Raw genomic sequence first — 22,049 nt, forward strand, 5'->3', positions numbered from 1 at the left:
GGGCTTGAAAAAATGGGCAGGGCGTGGGCATGGCCAAAGGCCTCTCCACTGCCGCTGGGCCCGGGGATCGCGTGCCAGCACTTGGCCAGTGTGCACAACCTATGCCTGCCCAGAGACAGGCGCAACTAACAAAATAAAGGTTAGGGGGGGGTTTAGGTAGGGCTGGGGGGCGAGTTAGGTAGGGGAAGGGAGGGGAAGGTGGGGGGGGGGGGCTGAAGGAAAGTTCCCTCTGAGGCCGCTCCGATTTCGCCTCTGAGGGAATGGGGAAAGCCATTGGGGCTCCCCTAGGGCTCAGCGTGCTCAAGGTACACAAGTGTGCACCCCCTTGCACGTGCTGACCCCGGATTTTATAACATGCGCGTGGCTGTGCACACATGTTATAAAATCGGGTGTACATTTGTGCGCACCGGGTTGCGCGCACAAATGTACGCCTACACGTACATCTTAAAATCTGGCCCTATCTGTTCATCCTGTAATAACTAATATGTTTGTTATTACAGTTACACTTACACACATACATATATATATATATATATATATATATTTATACAACATTTATATATGAGGATAAATCACCATTACCTTCTTTTCCCAAAAATGTTTTATTTATCAAATAAACTCGACATCCACATTACTAAAAACACATCATACTATATCCCTAATACATAATATCCAGCTTTCAATTTTAATATTAATTCTATCACCAAATTTTACTAAAATCTTCCCAAAATTTTTTTTTACCCCACTATTCAACAAAATTATCCATGTTTTCCCATCCTGCTGTATCTTCAAAGGTAAAACACCTTCCTCTTCTTACAAGAATCACACTTCCACAGCTGTGTCCTAGATTTTCATGGATAAACTCCCCACTGTATCCTAATCTTGAAGTTTATTTGATAAATAAAACATTTTTGGGAAAAGAAGATAATGGCGATTTATCCTCACATATAAATGTTGTAGTAATGTTTTAGGAGGATTCTATATAGGTATATGAGTACTGTCTATTGTTTGTGAAACTGTATAGAGATTTATATACATATATACATACACTCATACATAGGGACTCCACTGGGACCCCACAGAATTAGTGTATTTATTTATTTGTTTTTATAAACCGGTATTCTGGCTCAATCACACTGGTTTACAACAATATAAAATATATCATAAAATATGTAAAAAATATTTAAATTACAGCATAAGATGCATAAAATATAAAATTCAATAAAATACAGCGATACCAATTCATTTCCAGCTATGTATTACTCTTTCACGTCTCCAAACACTTGTCTAAAAAGCCATGTTTTAAGAATTTTTTTTAAACATGAAAAACTCATTTCTAATCTTAACTCCATTGGCATAGAGTTCCATAATTTAGGCCCAGCCAGAGGTAAAGATCTCTCTCTTACTTTATTTAATCATGCCATTTTTAGAGACGGAATAGTTAAAAGACCTTTGTTCCCTGACTGGAGGTTTCATTGTGGAACATGAATGTGTTATGACGCATTTAACCATTCAATATTCTTATTATTCAAAGATTTGTAAATTATACATAACACTTTATATTGCACTCTATATGTAACGGGGAGCCAATGCAGTTCTCTTAGTATTGGGGTGAGGTGATCATATTTTTTAATCCCTGTTAGAATTCTGGCTGCCACATTTTGCAATAACTGAAGCAGTCTAAGTGATGATGGCAAACCTAGTAAAAGCGCATTACAATAATATAATTTTGGAAAAATAAGTGATTGCAATATAATTCTAAAATCATTAAAATGTAATAAAGGTTTTAATTTCTTTAAAATGTGTAACTTGTTAAAACCATCCTTGATTGTGTTAGAGATACATTTTTTCAAATTAAGTTCACTATCAATCATAATGCCTAGATCTCTAGCATGGTCTGTAACAGTAAAAGTTTGATCAACTGTATATATTTTGATATGTTCTTTACAGGGCCTATAATAGTTTACCCAGCTTTGAAACAATCCCTTTGTTTTCAAATGAAAATAAAGTATTCTTGTAGAATAAGATATATATATATATATATATATATATATATATATATATATATATAATTTGTGCTGAATAATTAATTATACTAATACAGAATTATATGATCTAAACAAAGATAAATGACTAATGAAATTAGAAATGCTGGGATGCTGTAATCTTCCCCCACACAAAGCAAAACTTATCAGTTGGAGAGATTCTAGGAAGGACACCATCAACAGGTCATCCAAGCAAGACAAAAGCCCATAAACAAAAGATCCTTCAAATGTGTATAGCATGACAATGATCAGTAAGTTACCTAAAAACATAGGGCCTGAATGTTCACCAGGATAGACCAGTTTCTCCTGTGCCATGCATCTTTACTGATAATAGCCTGCAAGTAAGGGTCAAGTACTGATAACCTCTGATGAAATAATCATCTGAAGTTTCTAGAAATGAATCAGCCATCAAATGACCACCTTATCTGCAAGGAAACCCATGACCAGAATCGGTCCAAACCAGTACCTCTCCTCAGAGCCAGCGCAACCATTAGGCAGGACTAGGTAGTCACCTAGGGTAGCATCAGTGGAAGGGGCCCCAGCGGGGTCCACAAGAGCACCATTTTCAAAATGTGAAAGAAGGGGCAGCAGCAGGGAGCACTCGCTAAGGCGAGGGGGGAGAAGAGAGAGAGAAAGCGAGCACTGTAAGAGAGTGAGCATAACTCTATATATCTAACCCTGTCTCAGGCACATTCAACTCAGGGAAGACCCCACCATCAGTTAGCAGAGCTGGCTGCAGCAGAGGCCCATCTATACCATATCTCGTTCCCCCAAGGTTGAGACTTTGGGTGCTGGGGCCAGCCAGACTTAGGCGCAGGCCTCTAGTGATGAAGTGGAGATGGTCAAGTCACAGGTCAGGGTCTGGGGCAAACTGAGTACCGGCATAGTCACAGACAGGCAGCGGTCAGGAAAGGTGGCATTCAGATATGGTCAAGAGTCTGGCAGTGGTCAGTGGCAGTCAGAGTTCAGTCATAGATGAGAATCAGGCAATGGTCAATGGCAGGTGGCGTTCAGTCATAGTCAAGTGTCAAGCAAGCTGATGTCAGAACCAGAGATCCGTCTGAGAGAAGACGGGACAGATGGGCAGGGAGGTGAGGAACAGCACAGGTGGGCAAGAGAAATACTGAAGAACTGAAGACTGACCACAGAATGAAGACAAAGAACTCAGGAATGAAGACCAGGGCTGCCAAGACTAAAACCAGGAACACAGGAAGAGAGACAAGGAACACAAGAAGAGAGACAAGGAACACGCTGAGGCAACTTGCTCTACCGAAGATAGTCGACCTATTGCCAAAGCATATTTCTGTAGGAGAGCTGCCTTTAAATAGGCAGCCTTGATGACATCATGAGCAGGGGCCGCAGAGACTTTTCCACCGTGGCCCCTTTAAATCTCCAGAAGTGATGCATGTGCGCAGCTAGGACTGGCGTTGCATTCAAGGGACACAGCATTGGAGTGCATGTTGAGCATGGTAGCCTGCCACATGTTCTTTCGGGGCTTTCCTGCTGTCGGTGTTGTTTCCATTGGGGTCAGGGCTGGAGATAAGTGTGGCGGTTCACGGGCCTGTTCCACAGACTGCCAAATGCAACAAATTGCAGGTATTTGAGTGATATTAAGTAGTCCTAAATTGTAATATGGAAAATTGTCAAAGTGATTGTTGCAGCAACTAGCTAATGGAGCATTTAATCTTTTATCTTCTATAAATAAAGAATTATTTTTAAACAAACAAACCAATTCTTTAGTTGCAGACATTTATTGCATCTAATGTTTAATTTAATGTTAACTCATGCAAGGAAGTGTAGCTCGGTAGTAACCTTGCTACAGTTAATAAATGTCTACCTTTCTCATACCAGTATTCTTAGAAAGGGATATAGAGACTCCTAGTGAGTTTGTAGTGAGCTCAAGTAGATAGATCAAATAGGGAGTAGCAAATTATTTTGCTAAGACATATATCTACAAGAACACAACAGTGTGGGAGAGAGAGTCGCTGACTGCAATGACCCCATAACACTGGAACAAAGCAGCCTAACAGAGAAATTACCTTTGGACAGTCAGATCCTAATATGAGTTTCTGTAAGAGGGAAAGTGCTGGAGCTACATTGAATGTTTGAGTCTCATGAATGGAATGTAGACTTATCACTTGCTAGATGTCCTTATGTGCAATTGTCACTGGAGAAGAAACTGATTTGTAGTAGAATTGCATTTCTTCGTAACAACTCCTCCTGCCAGGCAAATGCTTGAGTGTCAGGTCCTGATAGCTGGGCCCCTGACATATACCTTCCCCCTATTGGGAAAGGATCCTCTCTTCTCCCCCCCCCCCCCTCCCCAAATACCCCTTTCCAGTGAAGATAACAGAAAAGGCGGTGGAGGGCATTATTAAATGTGGCATGAAACACAGGTTCAGCTGTCATATCTTCTTCAGCTAAAGAACAATGAAGAAAATCATTGTATGCATTTTAATACAATTTACAATTCATAGGTGTTTATGAGGGATTACTTTTTTTTTTTTTTAATCGAAAAAGAAACAAGCTTTTCCTTGTGCTGTTCCATTCCTGTGGAATTCCTTGCCTGCAGAAGTTTGTCTTATTATGTAGATTCAGTTTCTTGCTGCTCACTCAAGCGGTGGGTCTCCCTGATTCATCTGCTTAACAATTATTTATGGACATTTCTTCCACAAACTTCTCTAAACCCTTTTTGAACCACATCCTCCAGCAACAAATGCCACAACTTGATTGTGCATGGAATAAAAAAACATACTTTCTCCAATTGGTTGTAAATCTTCTCCCTGTTACTTTAAAGGGGCGTCCCCTAGTCCTAGTGTTATTTGAAAGAGGAAATAACGATTCTACTTCACTCATGATTTTGTAGACCTCAATCATACCGCTGCCCCCCCCCCCCCAATCATCTCTTCTCCTAGAGAAAGAGCCCTAACCTGTTTAGCCTTTCTTCATAAGAGAGATATTCCAACCCCTTAACCAATTTTGTTCCCCTTCTCTGTATATTTTCTAACTCTGTCCTATCCTTTTTTGAGAGAGGGTGACCACAACATACTCAAGGTGTGGCTTTATCATTGATCTGTGCAGAGGCATTATGACGGTCTCCGTTTTATAGGGGTGTGCATTCGGATTGACCGCATTAGTAAAACGCAACTCATATTTTTTTTTTACTTAAAAAATTGATTCGACATAAACGATCGGATTTCCCACATATCGAACATAGATATGTTCGATATGTGGGAAATCGCGATTGTTGAGCCAAAATAAAAATATAAACCCCCTCACCCTCCTTAATCCCCCCCCCGACTTACCACAACTCCCTGGTGATGGAGCGAGGAGTGAGGACGCCATTTCTGCAATCCTTGGCGAGAAGCATGTGACGTCGGCGGCACGTCGAGTGACGCCGGCGTCACGTGATTCCCGGCTCGTTCGCGCCGGACGGCTCGTTCGGCCCAAAAAGAACTTTTGGCCAGCTTGGGGGGGCCTCCTGACCCCCTCAAGCTGGCCAAAAGTTCTTTTTGGGCCGAACGAGCCGTCCGGCGCGAACGAGCCGGGAATCACGTGGCGCCGCGTCACTCAGACGCGACGTCACGTGATTCCCGGCAAGTTCGCGCCGGACGGCTCGTTCGGCCCAAAAAGAACTTTTGGCCAGCTTGAGGGGGTCAGGAGGCCCCCCCAAGCTGGCCAAAAGTTCTTTTTGGGCCGAACGAGCCATCCGGCGCGAACGAGCCGGGAATCACGTGACGCCGCGTCACTCGACGTGCCACCGACGTCACATGCTTCTCGCCAAGGATTGCAGAAATGACGTCCTCACTCCTCGCTCGATCACCAGGGAGTTGTGGTAAGTCTGGGGGGGGGATTAAGGAGGGTGAGGGGGTTTAATTTTTTTTTTTGCACATATGTACATATACCCAACTCATTGGATTTTTTTTATGTCCATATTGGCCGCAAGTGGGACCCCCTTTCGGACATAAAAAATATGAACATAAAATTTTGCTCTGCACATCCCTACCGTTTTATTCTCCATTCCTTTCCAAATAATTCCTAGCATTCTTTTTTGCTTTTTTGGCCACCGCTGCACACTGAGTTGAGGATTTCAGTGCTCTGCTAACAAAGACTCCTAGATCCTTTTCCTGGGTGGTTACGCCTAAGACGAAGCCCATTATCGTGTATCTAAAATGAGGGTGGTTTTTCTCCGTACGCACGCCGACAGTATTTTTAAAAGCACCCAGATACGCGTGTAAATGCCGCAGCGTGCACATCTGAAAAATGTCCAAAAAGGGGTGGGGCATGGGCATTTCAGGGCTTTGCCAAGAGATGCGCGCATAAATATTTACACTCCCTGGCACACACCCAGGTCTCCCGTCACGTAACTTTACTTCTGCTATGGATAATGTGTAAGTCATAAAATAAAAGGATCGAGCCATTTCCGAGGGGTTTAAAGGGTCTGGGGTAACTGGGGGGGAAGGGGGGCTACTAACTGAGCAAACTGGTGGATGAGCTGGTAAACTGGGAATGGCCTGGGCACGCGGCCCTTTTAAAATCCCACGACTTGTGTGGTAGAAGCGGAACTTGCACGCCCACTTAAAATTTGGTGCACATGGGCGCGCAGCCAGGCTGTTTTATAATATGCCCGCATATATGTGCGCAAGTTCTAAAATAGTCACACCCCAGGCACGGGCCGATGCATGAGTGCAAATGTGCTCCCGGGTGCTGGTTTGTAAGTTACCATCCCTGCCAATCTTGATTGAACGCCATTGCATTTATGGACTTGTATTCTGCTTTCTTGGAGAAAGTGTAATTCTCTGGTCCCTGTGTGCATTACAGGAAACTGGACTTCCTTGTTTTGAAGTCTAAATTGCACATTCAGTAGTTAGTTTACATGAGCTTTTTGGGTATTAGTTTCCTTCTTCAGAGAGTCCCAGAAGTTAAATGTTTTTTTATTGGCTTATTAATATATATCATAATTTGTCCTGTCTTTTACTGGGACTGCTATGGTAGGAAATGCTCAAATCCATGAAACAATGGACAACAGTAAACATTGCCAAAAACTGAACAATTTTTATAAAAGCTTCCTTTGCATTGCCAGGAGAACACAATGGACTTCAAAAGATCTGAGGCGTGAGATACCCCAAGCACCACTGGCAGGTTGATTCAGTCCTGACTTTACCTCATAGCCTATACAAACTTGTACTTCTGATTCCTGTAATAAAAATAGAACAACAAGTTAAAGCTCACAATGGACCAGGCTCTCAGTAAAACAAAACAAAACCCAAAGAAAGCCAACTGTCAATGCTAGAGAAATTGCCAGTGTAGACCCTTACTATTCCTTAAATATAAAATAATATCAGTTTCTAGAACATTCTACAAAACATAGAAAGTAAAATGATGGAAATCAAATTCTCATCTGGGTAGTTCTCTAAGACCTCAAAGCTGAATGGCTATGTAAGTTAGCCGGATAATGATTATCTGGCTAACTTACAAGGGATATTCAGCAGCATGGCCTGAAAACTGTCTGCGGCCCATTGCGGGCGAGAGACAGCAGATTAAATCACTTTGAGCATGTGCTGATGATATTGTCTCTGGTCTTGTATTAAGATTTGTGGTAATAGGTTTATAATTTCCCTCTCTGGTTTCGCCTTGATTTTGAGTGATTATTTGAGAGGAGGTTGCTTCTGGATTTGTGATTATAAAATATGGAATACATGAGTAGAGGCTACTTATGCATGCATATGCTAAATTTTTGTGCATGTTAACATTTTGAAAATTCACCTTTTAAGGCTTTTCTCCTATGCTGTCTCTATAAGGGAAAAAAGCTTAGGAGGGTCAATTAACAATAAGAAAGAAACCAAACCTCACTGCTTCACTTTGGTGCCTACGGTCAAACTCAGGAACCTACATTTTAGTGTAAAATTTCCTAAATTTAGGCCTCCAGTTCATTCACCTAGATTTAAGTTCCTAGCAAAACAAACAACACAATATGCTGAACATTCTTTTCCTGCAGAAACTCCACCTCTGTTAGTGGCCTAGAGAAAATGGGCACTTAGCCCTGCCCATGCTCAAAGCACCTAGCTCCCAAAGGTTACAAATAGAAAGGGAATATATAAGTCAAAACCAAATCAAAGAATATTTAGCATTTATCTGGGTGGTATTCATAATCGGGCGGATTTTAAAAGCCCTGCTCGCGTAAATCCGCCCGGATTTACGCGAGCAGGGCCTTGCGCGCCAGCGTGCCTATTTTCCATAGGCCGCCGGCACGCGCGGAGCCCTGGGACGCGCGTAGGTCCCGGGGCTTTTTGAAGGGGGCGTGTCGGGGGCGGGGCCGGATGACACGGTATTTCAGGGGCGGGGCACTGCGTTTCGGGGGCGGGACCTGGGGCGTGGTGCCGGCCCGGGAGCGTGGTCCAGGCCTCTGGACCAGCCCCCGGGTCGGAAGATGGCACGCCAGCAGTCCGCTGGCACGCATAGATTTACGTCTGCTTCTCGCAGGCGTAAATCTAGGGACAAAGGTAAGGGGGGGGTTTAAATAGGGCCGGGGGGGGTGGGTTAGGTAGAGGAAGGGAGGGGAAGGTGAAGGGAGGGCGAAAGAGAGTTTCCTCCGAGGCCGCTTCAATTTCGGAGCGGCCTCGGAAGGAACAGATGCAGGCTGCGTGGCTCGGCGCACGCAGGCTGCCCAAAATCAGCAGCCTTGCGCGCGCCGATCCAGGATTTTAGAGGATATGCGCGGCTATGCGCGTATCTTATAAAATCCAGCGTACTTTTGTTTGCGCCTGCTGCGCAAACAAAAGTACGCGATCGCGCTTTTTTAAAAATTCTATCCCAATATGTATGCCCCTGAAAAGTTTTTAATCCATCCATCCATTCAAGCTTCAGACCATCTCTGGGAATTCAGTTCTTACATTTTAAGCCCTTATAATGCAAGGAGCTCCTTTGTAATATGATCAGATTTGTCTGGCCAAATACCTCCATTTTCTTAGTCGCATTCTTTAAAAAAAAAAAGCAAACAAACATGTATCTCTCATTATATAATTCTAAATAAACTAGTATTGTTCTATAACACCAAAAATAAGATAATAAAAGAGAAAGATTCAAGTTCACATTTCATGCTTCTGTCTTGCTATTCCATGCCTACAAGTCAGGCAATTAAAATCAAACCTTTATTAATCTCCATCTTTCGTACCAAACATTTTTTTTTTAATCTAGCCTGTTAAGACTTGCTTTCCATTGCTGCTATCGATTTATTCAAAGAAATGAGTGTGTGATATTTATATTTGGAAGAGATGCCTTGGTTTAGTGATTGGGATATTCTCCTGCTCCCATGATTGGGGCGATGCGTTGTCCTCACAGAGATAACTCCAATGCAGGACCTTTACAAGATTGGATTTTCTTGCAGTTAGAACGAGCTATTATTGAACCACCTCAGTCATTAGATTTGTGCTACATTTTAGAGAAATGAAACCGGAATAGCAGAAGTCCCATGTCTCTTGACTTTGATTTATTGTGCTGACAAGTCTTCCACATGGAATCCATAACCTATATTATGAAAGAATCATTCACAAAGAATAGTAATTTAATAGTTTTTTTTATTGTAGAGAGACAATAAAGGAAACGTCAGACCTGGACCTGGAATTAATAAGAAAAAACAATACTCTCAGTACATGCAGTTCTCGCCTTGGATCACCTATATTATTCTGCTTTTATTTTCAAAGCGTTTAATACACTGATGACATGAGGCAGATATATTTAAGCATTTTGTATAAAACTGGGGAAATGCTTTGGTGCATCTGCTTTGCACATTAAGATCTTTTGTAAGAACTAAGTATCAAATGGGCTCATGTAATATTAATTTATTGCAAATGTTTCATTCTCAAATGATAACCCTAAAGATTCAAGCAGTCCCAAGGACTGACAAGCATTGTTCTAAACAGTTTTCTGCAATAGGCCAGAACAATAAACAGCAGAGCAAAGGCATAGTAGACATGAAAGATGAGAGTGGGTAACAGGGATAGCGCTCATTCACTTGTACATATAGTTTCCTTAAGAAACTAGCCAGCACCTGGTAAAGTTTGAGGCCCTAGGCAAGACAGTTTAGTTCACGTAGAAATTCAATCCAGGGCAATGTTCTTATAGTTTATGGCTCTTTCAATTGGGCTACAGATGACAGCAGATGTCTTCCACTGAATAACCAGGTTTCACTGTAGACCATGGGGTGGACTATACTTTTCTGACTGGCTTAAAATATGTACAGGCTTCCACAGTGTGCGTACTTTTCACCTTGCATTGTGAGAAGGCAATCCCAGAGGTGTGTTTAGGTTGGAGAAAAAAATAGCACACATACATGACAATTTCACAAGTAAGCATGCAATTTTTCCCTCTTAGCAGCCCTCATAAAAAGAGAAAATGCAAATTAGGCAGTTTTTAGTGTGTGCATTTTATGCAGATTTTCCCAAAAGAAAATACTTGTGTTCTTTCTTTGAAAATGTGTATACTTTACAATTAAATTGCTCCCTAGATGGTGGGTCATTCATGCAAATGTGAGTTACCGTGGCCAACAGCATACATCCGCAAGGAGTCTATAATGTAGGGAATCACAGATCAAAAGTTGATTAACATAAGTGGTGTGTATACAAATAAAGTACCTCAGAAGAACCCTGTTATTTAATGCTGTTTCACCCTTGAACTCTTGTTGAGAAAGCTCTTTTTTTTTTTTTTTGGCATAAAGCATTTTGCCATAAAATGGGAAGGGATGCAACAGTTTCTGAAAATAGCACGCCAAACTCTGGAATAATGCAAGTATTTTTCATGCACTATGAAAGCAGCTTCAGACATATAGATTAGAAGCAGAAAACCCTTTGCTTTTTCTCTACAATGCTGGGGGGACAGGAAATTACATTTTATAGTTTGGTGGCTTATCCTGTGAAAATGGGAAACCGTTCACTTGGAATAAATGAACTTGACACCGTGCTTTCTCCCTCCTTTTACTCCTGGCTCTAGCAGCATGAGAAGTCGTCATTTATGGGCCTAAGCCACGGGAGACTCAGGGCATGGCCGTCCCACTTGCCAACAGATATACTCAAACCTCTTTTACATTTCTGCAGATCATGGCAGTAGTTCTCGGATACCCCTCTGAATTGAAATCACAACATGAGAAGCTAAAGATTTCTCCTGCTGGCAGACAGCTTCAGGTTAAAGCTACCTCCCTGCTGAGGCAGCTTTGCCGATCCGCCCTCAACATATGCATTGCTGTGCTAGAGGCACCGCTGGCAAAAATAGAACCTCGAGAGGCAGCCCCGGTTCAGCTGTTATCAATCTCAAATCCGCTGCGCTCTCTGTTTTAGTGAAGCAAGCATTTCAATTAAATAAAGAGTTTCATTTCAACAGGAGTGATTATTGAAACTGTCCTCCAGCAGGAGAATATGATAGAATGGATTTTTCCTTGACAAGCCTGTGGCTAAAAATATACGGTGTACTGTGCAAAATTAAATATTTTTTTTTTCTTTTGAGCGAAGAGATCTCAGCCCTCCCACTAAGTCACCACCATTTTATGGCAGAGAGGTCAAAGGAGCACTTACAAATAAAGCGCTGTCGGCCCTTGGTATGAGAAAATAGCTTTTAAATTGGAACTTATTTTTCTCCATATTTTCAAGGCTCTCTATCAGGCAGCATACACTAGGCTAGGCTGTAACCCTTTCTTAAGCCTGTAAGGGTTGCTGTCAATCTGGTTCTTAAGGCCTGCTCCCAACAAGCCTGGTTTTCAGGATACCCACCATAAATATGGCATGAATCATTTTTGCATATACTCGATATAAGAATTGGATTCATTTTCATATTGTAGTTACACAGGACACCAGACCAGTTCTGGAAAGGAATCAGCACCTTTCAGAAAGCCACTGAGTGGGGGAGACAGGGGCATGCATAGATAGAACTCGTGATCCCTACCTGAACGCATCTCCAGCTTCATAGACTATCTTGGGCCAATCAATATCACGTGCTCAGGCTAGCGCACACAGCTTCACCAGGAATTGGACACGCGTTTTGGACATGCTAGGCTAATACCCGATGCAAAGAGGGGATTAGCACGTGCAAAGCGCGTGTAGCTATAGCACTCATCACATGTAAATGCCATGTACATGAGGCTATTAGCTATTACCCCGATGCAAAAAAATTGCCACGTACCTGATGTGCACTTTTTTAACATGGCAAATTTAATGTGAGCCCCAGAGCTGGCGTTAAGTCTTGCTGAGCGTCAAGGGCTCACTAAAAATCAAAAAATCCTTTCTGTGGTTCCTCCTACTTTTAGCTTCATCGCGATACTAAGTAGGGGGAACCACAGAAAGCAGCAACATAAACAAAAAGTCTTGACCATGACCAGCTTAACGAAATGGATGCTCAATTTACCAGCATCTGTTCCTAACCTGAGGCTACATGCAGATTAAGAAAATGGACACTCATAAATTGAGTGTCCAATTTACCTAACCTGTAGCTGTGCACACAGCCTTGCCTCCTGGGTGCCCGATGCCAAGGACAACTAGGGATGCATAACTGATCCTTAGCGCATCCTTTTAAGTGCAGCACCTCATTGCCATACTGCAACGGGTGCCCAGGAGATGTGGTTGTGCGTGCTTTAAAAAAAAGGGTGCCCAATTTGGATGCATGTTTTTACGCGTGACTTATTGCATTGGACCCCTTGTGCGTTCAGGGAGGGAACAAGAGTTCTAGCTGTATATGCCAAACCCTTTGCTTTCAGCAGTCTCCTCTTGCTCATTTTGGCCTTCCAGTTCAATCAGAATCAACCTCTGTTGGGCTATGGCTCTATGACCCTTCATTTGCCTACAAATGAAGGGTCATAGGGTGAGAGATTATTTGCCCCAGAATCTTCAGGAGACTGATTCAAATCCAGGCACCTCTGAAACAAAGTGACTTTCCAAAGTTCAACATAATTCAAGCATATGCCATAAATCACCTAAATTTACCCAGAAATAGAGTATTATGTCAAACAAAGGTGCCATATTTCTGTTTTCCTCCCTATCTTTTTCAAAACAGCAAATCAAACAAAATTGATACAAAAAGTTTACTGCTTCTAATTTTGTTTCATAGTTTCTTCTAAAGTGGAGAAAGCTGTTTGATAAAAAAAAAAAAAACAAAAAACACCAAACAAACCTACTTGGGATCTCAAACTATAGAATTATTGCCTTTTCCTCAATTAATCCCACTGGGTTTAGTCCTTCCCAATCACAGCCTCACTGTTTTAACTCAGAGCCTCTTATTTGTTTTCTGTTGACCTGACTAGATTACAAGCTTTAAGAAGTAGGGACTGTCCATTCTGAGCCTCTGCACAGGTGCCAGCACTGTGAGTGCTGTGTGGTTTTGAGCACCCTCAATATTGAGCTAACTCACTGTGTCCAGGGAGCGGTAATATGTGTCGATTTTAGCACCCCCCATTCATTTGGAAAACTTGACTCATATGGGTCTCTGTACAGCATTGCATATATTTGGTATGTGCTAATAATAATAATAATCATAATCTTGATTATTGAAGGAATCAATTGTAAGAAGAGAGGAATTAACAGCAGTTATTTTCTGAGCAAAATCATGCCACAATTTGAAATTCTTAGAAATATATTATTAATTTTTCTTCTTAGCTATCTGTATTACCCTGCCCTGTCCCCAGTAAAAATTAACTGATTTTGGGATGGTATTAAAGCAAAGAATCAAGAAATAAAGAAACCAGCTGCCATTTTTCCTGCACAGACTAGAGAACTTTAATGGAAATTAATATTTTGTGTTGGAGCAGAGATCAGAGGAAGCTGTCCTGTGAAAGAAAGAAAAAAAAGTAAATACGTTAATTTGATTTTTAATTCTGACTTTCATTTAAATTTTGTCTCAAATCTTACTTATGCAATTTGTGACTGCATTCCAATAAATCCCATTCTCAGGCTAAAGATGTAAGTTTACAATTACAATCTCAGGCTCTAAACATTATCAAAGTATAGGAGATTTGGGAATCCTTTTGTCTGTGAATTTGACTCAGTTCTAAGGAGGAGTAGCCTAGTGGTTAAAGCAGTGGGCTGGAAGCCAGAGTTCAAATCCCCTTCTTGTGACCCGGGCAGGTCAATTCATCCTCCATTGCTTCAGGTACAAACTTAGGGCCTTATTTATTAAGAGGTAGATTTTAAGAGCCGTGCGTGCACATGGATATGCCAGTTTTATAATATGCACACGTCGCTGCATGCATGTTATAAAATATGATACGCGCACCTGATTTTATATAACGGTGTGTGAATATGCGGGCGGGTTGCAACTCGCACACCCAAGGGTGGTGATTTTAAAAAAATGCACGACGACATGAACAGCCTTTCCCTAGTCCATTCCAATTAAGGAGTGGATTTCCCTAATTCTCTTTTCCCCTCTCCTCCCTAACACCTAAAACCCCTCTTCTTACCTTTTTTTTTTAATTATTTTGGAATTTACTTCATCCTACGAGATGAAGTAAGTTCCGTGCACAGGCTGGCTGCCGGCGTGAGCTTCCCTGGGAGAGGGCCTAATGGCTGCTGTCCTGGCCGGCTCCCTCCCTGCCCCCGCTCCGCCCAGACTCTGCCCCTGGCCTGCCCCTTTTGACCAGCCTTGCACTTCTGCGTGTACTGGGAGATACGTGCGTGGGTCGGGGAGTGCACCTGTTTTGTTGCATCTCAGTTTTATGATCTAATTCACTCAAAAGCGGTAGCATTCAAGAAGGGGCTTCAGTGATTGCTATTCTCTTACCTAGCAAGAGTACTGTAGTGATCTTGATGGAAGTTACTAAACAAGATTAGGCCAAGGCAGCTCAAGAGCCCGAGACTCCTTCAGGGAGCAGGGCACAATGTGGGCGGGGAAGGCAAGGTGGGTGGGAGCTGAAGGGGGGGAGGGGGGGGCGGGCCCGGCAGTGCCTGGTTAGAAAAGGAGAAGCACAGCGCCTGCGCTCTCCTTTTCTACCCAGGCACCACCGGGTTTCTTTCGTTTCTGCTTGCAGTCAGCAGCCTGCATTTTCTTGCGCACATTCCCGGTGTACATAATTACATTGCAGACTCTCTCTCACATTACAGTTTACAACGTTCCGATGCCTCGCTCCAAAAGCAGATCGTCTACCAACCCCCCATACCCAAGGAGGTCTGGCAACTTGGCCCCCCGAGTTTTGGGACTTAATTTTGGGATCCCTATCCGAAAACACACGACGGAGTTACCAACAGGCCTTGCTAGACTTCCAGAGCTTCCTGATAACCGAAACACAAGAAATCGCAAAGTGGCCAATCTTGATGTACTCCCTATTGAGATACATACTGCACTGCAAGACCCAGGGAAAATCCAGAGCCGCAGTGGCAAACCGCCTAGCTGGCCTGTCTTTCTTTTCCAGAATACTAGGTTTCCCCAGCTGCACATCACTATTCCCAATAAAGAGGGCTATGTTACATTGGCATAGGGAGGCAGGTAAGACACAAGATGCTAGGAGGCCCATAACTTTGGATATTCTGAGAGAAATCTTTCGGTCCCTGGATGTCGTCTGCTCGGATAACTTTGAGTCTCAGTTATTTAAGTGCGCGTTCTCCTTGTCATTTTATGCAGCCCTCCACGTTAGCGAGTTGACTGTGCACTCTACAAATAGGCCTTCCTCTGCATGTTTACTGTGGGAAGATACGGTGCTTGAATGTAAAAAATGTATCCTTCACATCCGCAGGTCAAAGACCGACCAATTGGGCGTTTGTTCCAATATCATCCTCCAAGAATGGTCTGGGGAGAACACTTGCCCTGTGTGGTCCACCACGTTATACTTACATCACCGCCCACCTTGTGGCGGGCAATTGCTGGTACACAAGGGTGGTAATGCTCTTACCCGATACCAGTTTAGTCGGGTCCTCCACAAAGCAGTGCATGCAGCGGGTATTGTAGTAACAGGTTACTCATTTCAATCTTTCCGTATAGGGGCGGCAACCACGGCTGCAAGCTTAGGATTGCAGGACAAGAAGATAATGGCAATAGGCAGATGGTGATCAGGAAGGTTTAGCCGTTATGTAAGACCAAATAATTATTTTACCAATTGCATATAACATGACTCATCATATCTGCCTTTATCTGCCGACAGATCGGAGGCCGCACATCGCATGGATTATAGGGCACTCTTACATGCACTGGGCACATAGAAGGGCCCTCGAACAGCATCCGGGTGAACACCTTGGTATGGTGGTGCATCAAGTTTCTTTGCTTTGGAAAGGGATCCTGGGAATGAGGTGGGACCGGTTGATGCCAACTGTCCTTGAACTAATAAAAACAACCCCCCTCCATCTGCTATAATCTTACATCTGGGAGGTAATGACCTGCCTCTCACTATGAGTATTGCTCTCACACAAAAATACAAAAGATTTGGTCACTTTATATAATACAAGCCGTTAAGCCCGTAACAACGGGCTACATTAAAACAATTTTTTTCAGTTTGGTTTTCGGAAACGGCACTCTTCCTCATTTCTTCTCCCTCACTCCCCCTTCCCCTCTCTCATTCACCTTGGTCACTCACCCCCCTTCCTCCACGCACCTCCCTTCCCTCCCCTGCCCCCACTCAAACTCCTTTCCCTCAGTCTTATTCACCCTCTTTCTCCCACTGCCTCCCTCCCCTCTCACTGAAACCCCCTTTCCTTCACTCTCACCTCCCCTTCCCTCATTCTCACTCCTTCCCCTCCTCAGTCACTCCCCACCCTCACTCTCATCCCCTCCCATCCCCTCTCAGTCACTACGCTATGTGACTCACTCCTTCCCTTGTGGCACAGCAGTCTGTTACTCTTGGCCCTTGTTGGAAACCTTTTGTTTCTAATTTTCTTCCTCTCTGCCACTGATGCAGAGAGCAGTGCTGGAGCTCCATCAAAGTAAAGGCTTGCTTTGCTCTCTTTGTGGGAGACCTGTGCCTTTAAGAAATCTGCTCAGGGACTTGAGAGGGAGCAGGGAGCAGGGAGCAGGGAGCAGGGCTCTGGCTTTTACTTTTGTTGCTCTGCTTTGTGGGGAGTGGGGGTGGAGGAATGCCCAAGTAAACTCTTCCCCTGGTGGCTGAGACCCCCCCCCCCCCCCCCACGGGTTGATAGCACTGCTCCCCCCTCCCCCCTGCTGCAGTTGCTGAATGTTTACTTGGCTTCTCCTTATCCGCGGGACTCAGGGGGCAGGCTGACTCAAATTTTCTCCCTTCCATTGTCTTGGCTGTGCTCCTGCTGCTTCTAATGTTCAGCTGGAGGTAAGGAGCAAGGCCCCTTTGCAGCACGTGGGTCTCTACTGCACTTGCTGGCGACTCTCTCCCTACTCCTCCCCCCCCCCCCCGGGCAGTGGAGGAGGGACGGGATCAGGCTCTTAACATATCGCAACGGCAGGTCCCTGCCGTTTCCTCCTCCCCTCTGTCGCTCAGAGTTCTCTGTGCCGCACATGCGCAGTAGAGCTGCTCTCTACTGCGCATTTGCGGCACGTTGGTCAAGCTTCATTTATCTAGTTAGATGTTCCCACAGTCGGTAATCATCTAGTCCTTTATCCCCCCCCCCCCCCCCCCCCTGTAGGACCTGGAGAGGTGAGCGATCACACCGTGCTATGGAAAAGGTTCAGAAGAAAATTAATAAGTGGATTGCAAAGTTCATGCCTACAACTAATGGTTTATTGTTGAAGCATGATTTGCTGGATGAAAGCCCAGGTTTATTTAGACCAGATGGTGTACATCTCTCCGATATAGGGTGGGATATTTTTAACAGTGATCTCCAAGATGGTTTTGAGGCTATCTTGCCCCTAATGGCCGCAGTCGATTGAGAGGTTGGGGGGGATTTCCCAATAAGCAGATTCACTACCAGGGAACCTTGACGTAGTGAGCAGCAAAGCGACACCCCACCTTTAGGTTACATAGGTCACGGTCCGGGGGCCGGCGGCCCTTGGACCACTGGAGCAGGTGGCTCTGACTGGGCCAGCAGCCCCAACACAGACCCTCAATGCTTCAATGGCCAAGAGGGGTTAGGGACATTATGAGGACTGAGGCGATTGGACCAAACGACCCTGACTTCTATGGTCAGGTCACCGGTAATGATGCCTTGGCTTCCATGGCCAAGGGGTCAGTGGCAGCTAGAGATGTGAATCAAAACTGAAATCCAAACCGATTCTGGTTCCGATTCACATCTATAGAGATGTGAATCGGAACTGAAATCCGAACCGATTCTGGTTCCGATTCACATCTCTAGTGGCAGCTCCCCGGCTTCTACGGCCGGGGGGAGGAGGGGTGTGTGTGCATGCGCCTCAGCGAATTATGTGATTAGCACTTGTTAGCAGGGGGAGCACTGGTCACTAAGAGTTAATCTTTAGCTAAGTTAACAGAGTTTCAGGATGGTTTATGATTGATAATGTTCCTTGATGCTGTATTGAAATATTATTATCTATTACTTGTTAATGTAATGAATATGGGCTGCGGCCATTAATTTGTTCAATATATTAAAACTCTCATTATTGAATATTAAGCTGTGTGAGTCTTTTGGAGCTCAACTTCTGGGGGAGGGAGGAGGTTATAGACGAAGCCTTTCCACTGCCCGCATTGAGAGCCCAAGACTCCTTCAGGGAACAAGGCACAATGTGGGCGGGGAAGGCAAGGTGGGTGGGTACCGAAGGGGGTGGGGTGGGCCCGGCGGTGCCTGGGTAGAAAAGGAGAAGCACAGCGCCTGTGCTCTCCTTTTCAGCCAGGCACTTCCGGGTTACTTTCGTTTCCCTCCCACCCTCCCACTAATTTTTAGCTAGAGTAGCTAGAGCGGGTTTAGGAACCTGTCGCAACCCTTGGCGTTGTGCATGGTGTGGTGACCCGCCTTTATGTAACGTAGGTCACAGCCCGGGGGCCGGCGGCTCTGACTGGGCCAGTGGCCACAACACAGACCCTCGACGCTTCAACGGCCAAGAGGGGTGAGGGACAATATGAGGACTGAGGAGATTAGACCAAACGACCCTGACTTCTATGGTCGGGTCACCAGTATTGATGCCTTGGCTTCCATGGCCAAGGGGTCAGTGGCAGCTCCCCAGCTTCTACGGCCGGAGGGGGGGGGGTGCATGTGCCTCAGCGAATTATGTGATTAGCACTTGTTAGCAGGGGGAGCACTGGTCACTAAGAGTTAATCTTTAGCTAAGTTAACAGAGTTTCAGGATGGTTTATGATTGATAATGTTCCTTGTTGCTGTATTGAATTATTATTATCTATTACTTGTTAATGTAATGCATATGGGCTGCGGCCATTAATTTGTCCAATATAATAAAACTCTCATTATCGAATATTAAGCTGCGTGAGTCTTGGAGATCAACTTCCGGGGGGGGGGGGGGGGGAGGAGATTATCTCCTGTGTGCACAATTCTGTATTCAAATGAGGGTCCACGGCAAAAAGAGGCGCTAGGGACACTAGCGCGTCCTTAGCGCCTCTTTTTGGACAGGAGCAGTGGCTGTCAGCGGGTTTGACAGCCGACACTCAATTTTGCCGGCATCGGTTCTCAAACCCGCAGACAGCCACGGGTTCGGAAACCGGACGACGGCAAAATTGAGCTTCCGGTTTTGAACCCGCGAGCCGTGGGCTGATTTCAATTTTTTTTTTTAACTTTTTTTAACTTTCGGGACCTCCGACTTAATATCGCCATGATATTAAGTCGGAGGGTGCACAGAAAAGCAGTTTTTACTGCTTTTCTGTGCACTCCACCGGAGCACACTGTACTGTATCGGCCTGATTGTGATGTGCTGTGAAATTTGCCAAATAAATGTGTGTAAGTCTTTAGAGCATGAACCAATTCAATGAGAAAGAGGAGAAGGTACAGAATTAGTCTTTGCTTAGCAAACTGGAAAACTAAAATGTCCTATGGATAAATATTCTCCTCTGTTGTGCCTTTAGAAGTACTTGCTACTCTATAGTATCAACATTTTGACATGTCTTTCGGATAGTCACAAAATGCAGAGGCTTCTCAGAGAGCAATTTCTTGAGACGTGCTAAAAAAAACAGGAAGCAGAAAGAATTTAATTTCAAATCTGTTCACACTAGGTGCATCGCTTCCTGCCATCAAGTCAGTAAAAACCAGCCTTCTGAAAACATTCTCACAGCAGCAAACAAGAAACTGATGATTAAAAACAAAACTTCTATTTAACTCACCAGTTCATTGCATTTCTGCTACGGTAACCAAAATGCATTAGATTCTGACAAACTCATGAATTAAATAAAAAATGTTGTTCTCATGATGAAAATATCCTGATGGATTACTGTACAAATAACTCTCAAAGGGTGTACTCTTTGACTTCACAAAACCTGTCCTGGCAATCCCACAGCCAGCTGGGTTTTCAGAATATCCATAATGAATATACATAACACTATTGTACAGATGCAATGGAGAACCAGTATATACAAATGTATTACCCCCTATGATTTCCCTGCACTTAGAGTTTAATAAAAATGCTGAGCTCCCTTTAAGAATTGACTAAAGTTTGCAGTACCCTTTAGGTCAGTGGTTCCCAAGCCTGTCCTGGGGACCCCCCAGCTAGTCGGGTTTTGAGGATATCCACAATGAATATGCAAGAGAGAAAATTTGCATTCACTGCCTCCATAACATGCAAATTTTCTCTCATGCATATTCATTGTGCATATCCTGAAAATTCGACTGTCGGGGGGGGGGGGGGGCCAGGACAGGGTTGGGAACCACTGCTCTAGGTGGTCTCCTTCAGATGACTAGTCAGTTGATGCTCAGGGGCCGGAGGTGCTACTGTGGATCTGTCAAGTTGATTATATTTTGAGAAGGAGCACAGGGATGGTAACTTTCAAATGAACACACGGGCACACATATACATGTGTGATTGGGCACTCAGCCAGATACGTGGCAATTTTATATTCTAAGCTTACATATGCACATGTTATAAAAAAGCCTTGGAGCATGTATGTGAGATCTTAATTTTAAGCTTGTGTGCACACAGCTGCATAAATTGGTTTTGGGACGTGTAAGTGAGGGAATTTTATAACAGACGCGCATCCAGCCCATGACCAGTTTCACCAGTTTGTCTACCAGTTTTCCCAATCTAAATCTAGTTCCTCCAAACCCCCTGGTTCTTTAGCCTGCACTCCCCCCAGTTAACTCAGACCCCTCAAACACCTCAGAGATGCCTGGAAATAGCTTTATAAAAACGTACACATCCTCCGTACATTTACGCTCAACAATAACTGGGCGCACTCCCAGATGAGGAGCTACTTGTGTGCATAGCTCTTGGCACCACCTAAGAATGCTCATGCTCCGCCCACATTCTGCCCCCCCCCCCCCTTTTTTTCCCCAATGTGAGATATTATAAAATGGATGGACACGTGCATATGCTACATGGGCACCCAAAATTCAACGTTGTCTTTATTTTTCTTGCAAAGGTAAGTAATATACTTTTATATCCTGTTAAAAACATAAGAAATTGCCATACTGGGTCAGACCAAGGGTCCATCAAGCCCAGCATCCTGTTTCTAACAGTGGCCAATCCAGGCCATAAGAACCTATTGTAAGCTATTGTATTGACAGGAAATGTTCATAAGTGTTATCATAATTAATATGCATGATCCCCAGGTGCTCTTGCTCCACTGGATTCATATTCAAAATGAGAACAGGTGACCCTGAGGAGAGCCCAATTCTTACATACCAACCAAGTGAGTCAGCAATACCTGGGGTTCACTCCTGCCTCATCTGAATTTCTTAAGACCCACCAGACATGGTAAGATGGGTCCAGGAAGGGTGGAGGAAGACCCAGGGGAGAGGCATTCATTTTTCACGTTTTCAGTTTCAGCGCCAGGGGAGCTGGGGGGGTGGGGAGGTGTATCCAGGGGTGTGGCCCTAGAGCTGACAGCTGCTTCGGAAAATGAAACCAAAGAAAATGGACACAATTTTGTTCATGTTACTTTATTTCATTTTCAAAACAAAAGCACATCCTTAATCGATGCACAAGTAACTGCAGCATCAGCCTGGATGCTCTCCAGGAATA

The sequence above is a fragment of the Rhinatrema bivittatum genome, chromosome 8 (genome assembly GCF_901001135.1).
Source record: "Rhinatrema bivittatum chromosome 8, aRhiBiv1.1, whole genome shotgun sequence".
Taxonomy (NCBI): Eukaryota; Metazoa; Chordata; class Amphibia; order Gymnophiona; family Rhinatrematidae; genus Rhinatrema; species Rhinatrema bivittatum.